The sequence below is a fragment of the Pan paniscus genome, chromosome 12 (genome assembly GCF_029289425.2).
Source record: "Pan paniscus chromosome 12, NHGRI_mPanPan1-v2.0_pri, whole genome shotgun sequence".
Lineage (NCBI taxonomy): Eukaryota > Metazoa > Chordata > Mammalia > Primates > Hominidae > Pan > Pan paniscus.
The window spans coordinates 27,791,829-27,804,690 of NC_073261.2; the positions used below are offsets into that span (position 1 = coordinate 27,791,829).

The 12,862-nt window shown below is 41.0% G+C and overlaps 1 pseudogene; it reads right to left on the reverse strand.

The window, feature by feature from the left end:
• Nucleotides 1–7,868: 7,868 nt before the first annotated feature.
• Nucleotides 7,869–10,482, reverse strand: LOC100969385 (ralA-binding protein 1-like; annotated as a pseudogene).
• Between the last annotated feature and the right edge of the window lie 2,380 nt (nt 10,483–12,862).

The window sequence follows — 12,862 nt, forward strand, 5'->3', positions numbered from 1 at the left end:
TTTTCAAGTGCCAACCTAGCACTACATTACTTTACTATAAGAGATGGTCTCACAATTGCATTCTGAGCAACATACCCTGTATGAAAAAAGAAAATAGTTAACTTTATTTTAATTAGTATTCTGTTTATCATAAGACACATAAAAATAGGTCTCACCCTTCCATGATTGGAGAGAAAATAGTGATTATATTTTCAACCAACTGGATGGGTAATTATCTAGCTATATGCCACACACAAAAATCAACTTACTCATTTCTTACATTTTCTCCTTATTTCTCCTCATTTTTTCTACATTTTTCCTTCCATATTTTGCTACTTTTGTTACAGGACATAGATCCAGATATAAATGTATATTCCCTAGAGTGACTGCATGGATTCAGGTCTAGCTTCTATCGAATAATAGGGTATTAGAGCTGGAAGGGAACCCAGCAGTCACTCAAAATGACAGACTGATTTCTTATTAAAAAACGTAAGCCCAGAAGTTAAGTGATTTACCAGAGTCAACAACAAAGACAGAATGAAATGAACAGTAGCTGAGCCTTCTTTCCACCTACCATTCCATTCATTTGATGCATGCAACGAAGTGAACTGGAGTATGCGTGAGGGTATTAGAGTTCTCCAGAGAAACAGAACCATAGTGTGTATATATATGTAATATGTGTGTGTATATATTTACATACATACACATAATAGATGCAATATACATAGTAGTACACATAGATGTGTGAGTGTGTTGGGGAGGCAGAGGGGAGAGAGCGAGAGATTTATTATTGGAAGTGGCTCACACAATCACGGAGGCTGAGAAGTTCCACCATCTGCCCTCTGCAAGCTGGAGAATCAGGAAAGCAATTTATTCTGAGTTCAAAGGCTCAAGAACCAGAGGCTCCAATGTTGAAGGGCAGGGGAAGATGAATTCTCAGGTGAAGGAGAGAGAGAGATAATTCACCCTTCCTCCACATTTTTGTTCTTTTGGGGCCTCAATGGATGGGGGGATGGCTGCTCAGATGTTCTTTCCTCAGTCTACTGATGCTAATGCTAATCTATTTCAGAAATGTCCTCACAGGTACACCCAGAAATAATTTCACCACTATGTGGGCATCCCTTAGCCCAGTCAACTTGACATATACAATGAACCATCACAGTCAGGGTATTTTTTAAATCACCACACACCCACATTTTATCTATCTATCTATCTATCTATCTATCTATCTATCTATCTATCTATCTATCTGAGAAGGATTCTCACCCTGTCACCCAGGCTAGAGTACAGTGGCATTATCTCAGCTCACTGCAACCTCCACCTCCTGGGTTCAAGCAATTCTCCTGCCTCAGCCTCCCGAGTAGCTGGTATTACAAGCACATGCCACCATGCCCGGCTAAATTTTGTATTTTTTTTTTTAGTAGGTTCAGGGTTTCACTACATTGGCCAGGCTGGTCTTGAACGCCTGACCTTGTGATCCGCCCACCTTGGCCTCCCAAAGTGCTGGGATTACGGCGTGAGCCACCACATCTAGCTCACATCCACATTTTTAGATAACACCTTTATTGAAATATAATTTCACATATCACAAAACTCACCAATTTAAAGTGTGTAGTTCCAAGGTTTCTAGGATGTTCACAAAGTTGTGCAACAATCACAGTCTCATTTCAGAATTTTCATCACCCCCCGAAGAAACTCTGTACCTATTAGTAGTCATTCTCAATTTCCAGCCCCCAATCACCACTAACCTATGATCTGTTTATAGATTTGCCTTTTTTGCACATTTCATGTAAGTGGAGTCACAGAATCTGTGGTCCTCTGTGACTACCTTCTTTGACTTAGCATAATGCTTTCAAGTTCTCCATGTTGCAGCATGAGTCAGTACTTCATCTCCTCTTCTTGACAAATAATGTTCCAGTACATGAATGTACCACATTTTAAAAATTCATTCACCACTGGGCTAGGCATGGTGGCTCATGCCTGTAATCCCAGCACTTTGGGAGGCCAAGGTGGGCAGATCACTTGAGCCCAGGAGTTCAAGACTAGCCTGGCCAACATGGTGAAACTCTGTCTCTACACAAAATACAAAAATTAGCCAGGCACGGTGGTGCACACCTGTAGTCCCAGATACTCGGGAGGCTGAGGCAGGAGAATTGCTTGAACCCAGGAGGCAGAGGCCGCAGTTAGCCAAGATAGCACCATGCATTCCAGCCTGAGTGACAGGAGTGAAACCCTGTCTCAAAAAAATAAAAATAAAATAAAAGTTCATTCACCACTTGATGGAAATGTGTGATTTTTCTGCTCTGGCTATTACAAATAACAATGTCTTGAACATTAACGTACAAGTTTTTGCATAGACATATGTTTTCATTTCTCTTGGGTATATATCTAGGAGTGAAATTGCTGGGTTATATGGTAACTCTACATTTAACGTTTTTAAAAACTGCCAAAAAGTATTTTTTTTTTTTTTTGAAACGGAGTCTTGCTCTGTCGCCCAGGCTGGAGTGCAGTGGCGTGATCTTGGCTCACTGCAACCGCCACCTGCTGGTTCAAGTGATTCTCCCTTCTCAGCCTCCCGGGTAGCTGGAATTACAGGAGCGTGCCACCACACCAGGCTAATTTTTGTACTTTTAGTAGAGACAGGGTTTCACCATGTTGGTCAGTCTGGTCTCGAACTCCTGATCTCAGGTGATCTGTCTGCCTTGGCCTTCCAAAGTGCTGGGATTACAGGCATAAGCCACCATGCCCAGCCTGCCAAAAAGTTTTCCAAAGCAACTGCACCATTTTACATTCTCACCAGCAATGTGTAAGGGCTCCATTTTCCACAACTCACCAACACTTGTTATTGTCTTTTGTCATTATAGCCATCCTAGCTGGGGTGGACTGGTATTTCATTGTGATTTTCATTTGCATTTCCCTACTTATGAATGATGTTCAGCAGCTTTACATGTGCTTATCAGCCATGTGTATATCTTCTTTGGAAAATGTCTATGCAGACCCTTTACCCATATTTAAATTGGGCTATTTGTCTTTTTATTATTACACTGTAAGAATTCTGTAGATATTCTAGATGTTAGTCCTTTACCATATTGCTATAGTTTGGATGTTTGTCCCCTCCAAAACTCATGTTCAAATGTGATCCCCAATGTGGGAGGAGGGGCCTAGTGTGAGATGTTTGTGTCATGGGGGTGGATCCCTCATGAATGGCTTGGTGCCCCCCTCATGGTAATGAGTGAGTTTCCACTCTATGAGTTCATGTGTGATCTGGTTAAAAAGAATTGGGGATCTCCCCGCTCTCTCTCTTGCTCCTTTTCTCACCGTGTGACATACCTGCTCCCCCATCACCTTCTACCATGAATAAAAGCTTCCTGAGGTTCTGACCAGAAGCAGATGCTAGCACCATGCTTGCCAGCCCCACGCTTGAACAGCCTGCAGAACCATGAGCCAAAATAAACCTCTTTTCTTTATAAATCATCCAGTCTCAGGTATTCCTTCACACCAATGCAAAATGGACTAATACACATATATATGATTTGCAAAAAAAAATTCTGTGGATTTTCTCTTCATTTTCCTGATAGTATCCTTTGAAGGACAAATTTTTTAAAATCTATCTATTTTTTCTTTTGTTGCTTGTGCTTTTGGTGGCATATCTAAGAAGATACTGTCTCACCCAAGGTTATAAAATTTATGCCTGTGTTTTTACTAGATTTTTAGTTTTAGCTCTTGTTAGGTCTATGGTCCGTTTTGAGTTAATTTTTGTGTAAGTGTGAGAGAGGCATCTAAATTCATTCTTTTGCATGTGGATATCCAGTTGTCTCAGTACCATCTATTGAAAAGGCTATTCCTTTTTTATTTTATTGTCTTAGCACTCCTGTTGGAAACCAATTGGCCATAAATGGCTTATTTCTGGACTCTCAATTCTATTCCACTGATTTATATATCTGTTCTTATGCTGTTACCACACTGTCTTGATTACTGTGGCTTTGTAGTATATTTTAAGATCAGGAAGTGTGATTCCTCAGACTTTGATCTTCCTTTTGAAGATTGTTTTGGCCACTCTGAGTGTCTTACATTTTCATGTGAATTTTAGCTTCAGATTGGCTATTTCTACCAAGAAGCCAGCCGGAATTTTGATGAGGATTGCAATAAAGTTGTAGATCAATATGGAGAGTATATCTTAACAGTATTACATCCTCTGATATATAAACATGGGATGCATTTACATTTATTTAGGTATTCTTTAATTTCTTTCAAAAATATTTCTAGAGTATATGTTTTGAACCTCTTTTGTTAAATTTATCCCTAATAATTTTATTCCCTTATATGCTATTTTCAATATAATCATTTTCCCAATTTCATTTTCAGGTTGTTCTTTGCTGGTCTATAAAAATACAATTGTTTTATATCTTGATCTTATAGCCTACAATTTTCCTGAACTCATGTATTAGTTCTAATAGTTTTCAGGTGGAGACTTTGGGATTTTCTACATGCAAGATTATGCCATCTGCAAATAGAAATAGTTTAACTTCTTCTTTTCCAATACAGATGCTTTCTTTTTCTTGCCTAACTGTCATAGCTAGAGCCCCAATAAAATGTTGAAAAAAACTGATGAAAGCAGAATGTTGAATAGACACGATGAAAACAGACATCCTTGTCTTGTTCCTGATCTGAGAGAGAAAGTTTTTAGTCTTTTCTCATTGATGTTATTTGTGGGTTTTTGTAGATCATGTTTATCAGTTTGAGGAAGTTGCCTTCTATTCCTAGTTTGTTGCATGTATTTATCATGAAGGGAGTTAAATTTTGTCAACTGCTTTTTCTGATTCTATTTAGTCATATGATTTTGTCCTTTGACCTACTGATATATATTAACACAACCTTTAATTCCTGGATACAATCCACTTGGCTATAGTATATAATTCTTTAATATGTTGCTGGATTCAGTTTGCTTGTATTCTGTGGAGAGTTTTTGTGTCTATAGTCATAAGTAGTATTGGTTTCTTGTTTTCTTGTGATGTATAAGTCTGGTATTGGTATCAGGGTAATACTGACCTCAGAGAATGGGTTGGGATGTGATATGGTTTGGCTGTGTCCTCACCCAAATCTCATCTTGAATTGTAGCTTACATAATTCCCTCATGTTGTGGGAGGGACCCAGTGGGAGATAACTGAATCATAGGGGCAGTTTCCCCTCACTGTTCTCGTGGTAGTGAACAAGGCTAATGAGATCTGATGGTTTTATAAGGGGAAACCCCTTTTGCTTGGCTCTCATTCTCTTCTCTTGTCTGCCGCCATATGAGATGTGCCTTTTGTCTTCCGAGGTGATTATGAAGCCTCCTCAGCCACATGAAACTGTGAGTCCATTAAGGCTCTTTCTTTTGTATATTGCCCAGTCTCAGGTGTGTCTTTATCAGCAGCATGAAAATGGATGAATACAGGATGTATTTCATCCTCTTCTGTTTTTTAGAAGCGTTTGTGGGTGCTGATATTAGTTCTTTTTTAAATGTTTGGTAGAATTTAACAGTGAAGTTAAGTAGGCTGTGTCTTTACTCTGTAGGAAAATTTTAAGTTACTAATTCAATCTCTTACTTCTTAAGGTTTGATCCAAATTTTTTATTTCATCTTGAGTTAATTTACCTGTTTTTTTCGCTAGGAATTTGTATATTCCATTAGGTCCTCTAATTTGTTGGCACACAATTGATCTATGACCTTTTTTGTTTCTGTAAGGTTTGTAATAATGCTCCTTTTTTCAATCTTGATTTTAGTAATTTGATTCCTCTTTTTCTTGGTCAGTCTAGGAAAAGGTGTATCAATTTTGTTGATCTTTTCAAAAAACCAACTTTTCATTAGTTGATTTTCTCTATTGTTTTCCTATTTTCTCCTTCATTTGTTTCTACTCTTTATTATTTCTTCATCTTGCTTTGAGTTTAATTTGCTATTCTTTTTATAGTTTTTTAAGGTGAAAGATTAGGTTGGATTTCAGATTTTTTTCTTTTTAAAAGTTGACATTGACAGCTATAAATTTCTGAACATTGCTTTCAGTGCATCCCAATAAGTTTTGGTATGTGGTACTTTCATTTTCATTCATCTGAAAGTATTTTCTAATGACATGGCTTGGCTGTGTCCCCACTCAAATCTCATCTTAAATTCCCACTTGTTGTGGGAGGGACCCAGTGGGAGTTAATTGAATCATGGGGGCAAGTCTTTCCCGTGCTGTTCTCGTGATAGTGAATAAATCTCACGAGATCTGACGGGGTTTTTTTTCTTTTTCCCAAATGGCTGAATTTATTTGCTTGATCAATAATGGTTCTGGCAAAAATGAGTTAAGCAATGCTGAGACATTCGTAATGAAATACTAATTTTAAAAATCCATGACACCTTGATAGAAATTAGAGTTTACACAAACAAAAAAGGAACCTTCAATATTGCCAGCAGGTATAAAGTGAATGTACTGAGACTGACAGGACAGCAAGAAGGTATTTGCACATTTATATCTGACACCTGACCATACTTTCAGTCACCAGAATATCTTCTCTCCAGATTTAAAAAATAGTATGCTGATTTCTATAACAAAGCTTTTTTTTCGTACAAAAATCAAATAATGGCCAACGAGTCACAACAGTGCAATAGGTAGAGGATTAAAAACTGCATCAAAGAGGTGCTGAAAATAAATACTACCTAGGAGGAGGAGGAGAGCGCCCTCGTGTGGGGTTTGTTTTCATTTCGTTGAGTGGGTGTGGGGTTTGTCTTCTGAGCCAGGAGCCTGGCCTGTCTCGCGGGTGCTGTTCACTCTGACAGAGTGCGCCTGCAGCACGTTGCCTCCAGAGCCCGGCCTCCCAGAAGCTTCAGAGCATCAGAGCATCCATTTCATCAGATGGACCAGAAACAAGAAAATGGGACGGGGTGAATCACAACTATCATTCAAAGGAAAGGAATTTTTTTTATTGCTCGATCTTGTCAATTGGGAGTCCACTAGTAGGTTCACTGAGACGATATGGATAGTATCAAACTTTTGTTTAAGAGCATATATATGGCTTATTCAGGCAAGAAGACGTGTACATTCTAGCCCAAGCAAGCAATCAGAGTCATTCTGTTTTTAAGAAAGGTCAGTCATTTAAAAGATTTCTGGTTTGAGCAACATCCTCTGTGGATGCACCAGGCCAAGGAGACTACCTTTGATCAACCCAGTGAGAAGGCCTTTGCTGGTCCCCGCAGTAAGAAACCGGCGGGAACGGGCGGCCTCTCGGCTGGCCTGCGCCGCCCGGGGTGGATGGGTTGGCTCCGCAGGCAGCCCGTCTGCGGCCAGATAGGCCGTCCTGGTGACTCTGGCTTATGGACTGTGGTTTAGAACTGCAGAAGGAGAGAGTTAGGAGGGTGGACCAGGGAACACCCACCATGCACTGCTCTGACCACTCAGAGAACCTGAGGTAGTTCCCCCATAGGGATCTGCACCAAGGTGTTGAAGGCACAAGCAAGAGTGAAGGTACCAGAGATCACGGAGGGCACAGCATTGACCTGGTGTGGTTCCCCACTTGAATGATCCTGATTCTGCTGTGATAAAAAAGCAAAGAAAGACGATTTGTGGTTTAAAAAGAAGCCACTCAAGGGTGAAAATAGTTATTTCAAGTTAAGGAAGAAAATTAAAATCTTCAAATATGCTGACACTACCTGGAAAACTCACCTGTCCCTAAAGCCCACAATGCATCTCCTGCTTCGTCCTCCCATAGAACCTAAGCCTGACGCGAAGGAGTCAGACGTGTGACCGAGGAAGAGTCTGAGAAGAGAAGACACCTTTACAGAATGTACAGCGAGAGAGCCAGCCTGGCCCCCGGGTTACAGTAAGATGCACGAGTCCTTTCAGTCTCACGGACTCCGGACGGCCACGGAGGCTGCTCAGATGGACGTCTCCTTCCTGTGCTTGCTGGGCAATGGCTTTGCTGGCTTCTTGCCTGCCTTTGGTGGCTATTTAGCTGCTACTGGCTCGAGGATGCCATTCTTGGGCGGCTGGATGGCACCCCCGCGCCACTCGGGCTCCTCGTCCTCCTGCGCCTGCTGCTTGGCCCTGTCTGGCTGCATCTGGAGCAGCCAGGGCTGCATGCGCGGCTCGATGACGGCCTCACTCTCCTCGTGAACTGCTTGATTCAAATGGTTGTTCTTTATTTCCAGCTCTTCGTTCTGTCTCTGTAAATCTTCCAGAATGATCTGCAGCTCCTCCTCATCCTCACTCTCGCTCTCGGAGGAGTACTCCTCAGTCTCGCTTAGGCCCTGCTGCTGGTGACTCTGAATTTCCGCAGTCTCGGCTCTGAGGCGTTCAATCTCTTCTTTTTCTGAGGCAATCTGCCGGCGCAGAAACTGCTCCATGGCCAGGAGCTCCTCCTGTTTAGTCAGGATCTCTTTCTCCTGAACAAGGAGAATATTTATAACTTCTTCATTTTCATTCATCTTTTTTTTTGGAAACAGCCTCTTTTGAAAGACTGGCTATCTCTTGTGCAATCTTGGTTTCACACCCCTGTCTTTTAGCTTCTCTCAGTTTTGTTTTGAGAGCTGTCAAAATTCTTTGTACTTCCCATAATCTTTCTTCTTCAGACAAATCCTTTATCCCACCCTGCAGATCTTGATGTAAACAATTCAAAAGCAACTCCTGTCTCCTGATCTCCTCCTTGAAGCCTGCCTGGGTCTCTGGCAGCGTGGGCATCGTGGCCACGTTAGACCATCGCCGAGGTTTCGTCACTTGCTTTAGAACCACATTTCCAAAGAGTTCTTGCACATGTGTGAAGAACACATACAGGACTAGATTGCTGATCTGCACAGTTGGGCTGACCACTATATAAATGTTCTGTATATTCATTTTTGCTTCCAGTTCCTTTGTGATGACATGGTCCATGTGCACAACGAACCAAGAAATCAGAAGATAGTTACCTTCTGGCAGTTCTTTGAGTAAACGCTGGAATTCCTGCACTTTCTCAGTCTCTGTGGTCCTCCCATAAGCCTGTTCAAATCTAGGCATAAGCTCTTTGGTAAGCAAATTCTCCGGAAGATCTCACAAATACTGCTTCCGCAAACTGGCTACAGTGTTAGGGTCATATTCTTCCAAGTTTGTAGACTTCTCCTGGTCATAGGCTGCTTTTAGCTCATCCATCTTTGATTTAATTCCTGATACTCTGTAGATGCCTTCACACTTCATGCCATACTTCTCTACGTAATTCACGGAAAACGGCCGGCAGCCAAATGCCATCATATATCATGGTTCTCTCTACTGCACCAGCCAAAGGAATTCCAAAAATGGGTTTGAGACTTGGAACATCAATCTCAGGCACCTCTGGCTCCTGAAATGGCTTTTTCTTTTACTTCTTTTCCTTCCACTGTTTTAACAACATCAGCTGCTGTCAAGTCTTTTGACTTTTTTTTTTTTTTTTACTTCTTCTCTTTTTTTCTTCTTTGTGCTTTTCTTCTTTATGCTTTTCTTCTTTGGGTTTCTTTTATTTTAAAATCCTTCTCCTTCTTTTTAGAAAAGCTGGGATTCTTGAACACATGGATTCCCTTGGGCCTCCTCATTTTAGAAGGACTTTCTGCCTCATCTCCAGAGCTATCTTCCTGAAAGGCTGCATAGCCTTCGGTCCTCTTTTCCTTTTTCTTAAAATTTCCTTTTTTCTTTCCATGGTCTTTCTCATCATCAGACACTATATCAGGAGGCTTGTGGAGGATGTCATGGGGAGGTGAGGGCTCACCAGTGTGGTACAATCCAGGAAATTTAGTAGGGTTGATCTCTTCAGAGCTGGGGGTCTGGGTAAGCCCACTGCCATGCTCCACCCTGTGGTGTTCACTGGGGCTGCTGGTGGGGGGTAGGAAGCACTTGGTCATGCTGATGCCCTGACTAGGAAGGGATGAGGTCTTCTCTGTTACCTATCCATTACACCTGTGCCTGCCACTGTGCAACCACCTGTCCCACTGCAGCCACCACCTCCTGGCACTCATACTGCCACCACAGCCACTGGAGCCACCTCCTGACTATCTGATGGTTTTATAAAGAGGAGTTCCCCTGCATAATTTTCTCTCTTTGCCTGCTGCCATCCATTGATGACGTGACTTGCTCCTCCTTGCCTTCCACCTTGATTGTGAGGCCTCCCCAGCCATGTGGAACTGTAAGTCCACTAAACCTCTTTCTTTTGTAAATTGCCCAGTCTTGGGTATGTCTCTATCAGCAGCATGAAAACGAACTAGTACGTCTAATTTTACTTGTGATTTATTTGACCCATTGGTTATTTAAGTACATTATTTGATTTCCACATTATTTGTAAATTTCCTAGATTTCCTGCTGTTGACAAATTATTAACAAGTTTAATTCTGTTGTGGTTAAAGAACATACTTTGTATGATTTTAATTTTTAAAAATGTACTGGGGCTTATTTTACAGATTAGCCTATAGCATGTATATGAGGATAAATGTTCTATGTGTCCTTGAGAAGAATGTATATCCTACTGTTACTGGGTGGAGTGTTCTATAGATGTTTATTAGATCTGATTTTTATAGATGAGAAAAATGAGATCCAGATGGGAGTAACGGATTAATTCAATGTCACATACCAAGCTGGCCAGGGGTCACATGAACTACTGGGGTGAATCATGTGAAACTGCCACTTGAACATCAAAAACTGTTAAAAACCAACAAATTCTTATAGTTCAACATCATAGAACACAAGCCTCCTGACTTTCTGTCCAGTGTTTTCATCACTGAACTGGTATCCTGTATTAGGGCAGGCTGTGCTGTGTAAATCATATGTCCTGAATTATCCTTGGCTTAAAACAATAGGTATCAACTACTTGCTCATCACATTCCATGAGGATAATGCAACTTTCCTCCAGATGGTGATGTAGGGATCACAGCTGCTTTCATCTTGTGCGTCCACCTTCTAGAACACATGGCACATATCAGAGGAAGAAAACTTCAGGATCATAGGTATGTTCTTAAGGGTGAGCCCTAGGGGTGGCTTAGATCACATCTATGCACATCTCATTGGCCAGAACCCAGTCATGCGGCCCAAACAAACTCTATGGGGTCACCTTACTTACAGCATAATTTTGTATCCTTAGCCAATTCCACTGGGAATGTAGTCTAACTTGACAGTGGGAGGTGTCTGTGATCTCACCTCAAGAATTCAGCACTTTTAAAAATTTTCTTATTTTGGTAAGTGTTAAAATATATTTTCAGGAATTCAAAATGTAGGTCTTGGCAGGGCATGGTGGCTCACTCCTGTAATCTCAGCACTTCGGGAGGCCGAGGCAGGAGGATGGTTGGAGGCCAGGAGTTCAAGGTCAGCCCAGGCAGCATAGCAAAACATCATCTCTAGTGAAAATAAAAATTAAATGTAGGTATTGAAGATGTCTCTTGGGCTTAAAATATGAAATAATTCCTCTTGTTGAATTTTTTCAAATGTGCAGCCCTATTATGTTTTGGATAATTTAGAAGTTCTTAACAAGGCAAAACAGCTCCCCATTAAGACTGTAATAAACACACCAAAGGTTTCCAAGGGCTAGAGTATGGAATCCAGCTTGTTTCATTCAGCCATCTCCTACTTAAAAACAAAAAGTCTTTGAACTGCATTGCCATCTATAAATAGGAAAGGGAAATCAACTTGTGTAGGTTTGCAATCCCTGCCTCCAACTCTACGTCTACTGAAAAGGGCCCTCTGGCTGAGCATTTCTCAGTTATGGTACAACACAGAGATGCCTGGCTGCGGTCCCTACAGTTCTACAACTTTACCCTGGACAGAGTCTCATTTCAACTCTGGTAAGCTTCTCATATACCCACCAAGTGAGCCAAATGTAAATTTTCAGTGTGCTCAGAGAAAGGAACCGAGATATGTACTCTCTGCAATTTTCTATTACATTTACTGCCAAGAGTGGCCAAGAAGTCATTTCCAAACCCACTTCTTAAAGGAACCCCAAGAAAGCCTGAGAGACTGGTAGCCACTGTGTATACTGAGAGGAGAGTTCAGGACTAGGAGGGCCAGGATTCTAGGAATTGTCCCCTCCTCTGGCTGACATGGAAACTGCAGGAGCTTCTCTGTAGCACAGCTAGGAGCTGGGGAAGAGGCCGGAGGGAAAACAAAGTCAGATTCTAGCACCTAGCACTAAAGGACCCTGAGTTCATACAGGTTGAACCCAAAATGAAGAATAGGGGAGAAATTTATCAAATTGTCTTAGAATGCTGAGGAGAACTGGCAAATCCCTACCTGTGTAGGAGATGGTTCTCCACATGACCCCATCCCTGTAAGAGATATATTGGTTTTTCTAGATGCATCTGTTCTATTATTCCACTTTCAGGAAGGGCCTTGGTTTGGTTCAAAACAGAAATATTCACTTCGTAGTGGGTGGGGTGGGAGTAGCGGGTTGTTAAAGAACCTGGTATATTTTCCTTTTACTATTAAGAATTTGGGTTTCTTTGAGAACAGAAGTTCTCAATCATTTTGTCCTGAGAACCCATTTACACTCTTAAAAATTATCAAGGAACCCAAAGAGCTTTTGTTAATCTGGATGATATCCATCTATACTTATAACATGAGAAATTAAAAACCTTTAGTAATCCATTTTAGAAAATGAATATTCCCATTATATGTTACTTTAAATAGCATACTTTAAGGAAAAATAGCTATGTTTTTCAAAACAAAAATATGGCATTGTTTACTCTTTTGCAAATCTCTTTAATGTCTGGCTTAATAGAAGACAGCTGGAATCATATACTTCTCTTCGCACTCAATCTGTTGCAATATATTGGTCAAAGAATATGAAGAAACTCCTTCCTCACACAGATAAGTAGAAAAAGGAAGAAATATTTAAATCTTTTCAGATAATTTGGGGGTATTTTGAGTTTCCACACCTAAACCCAAC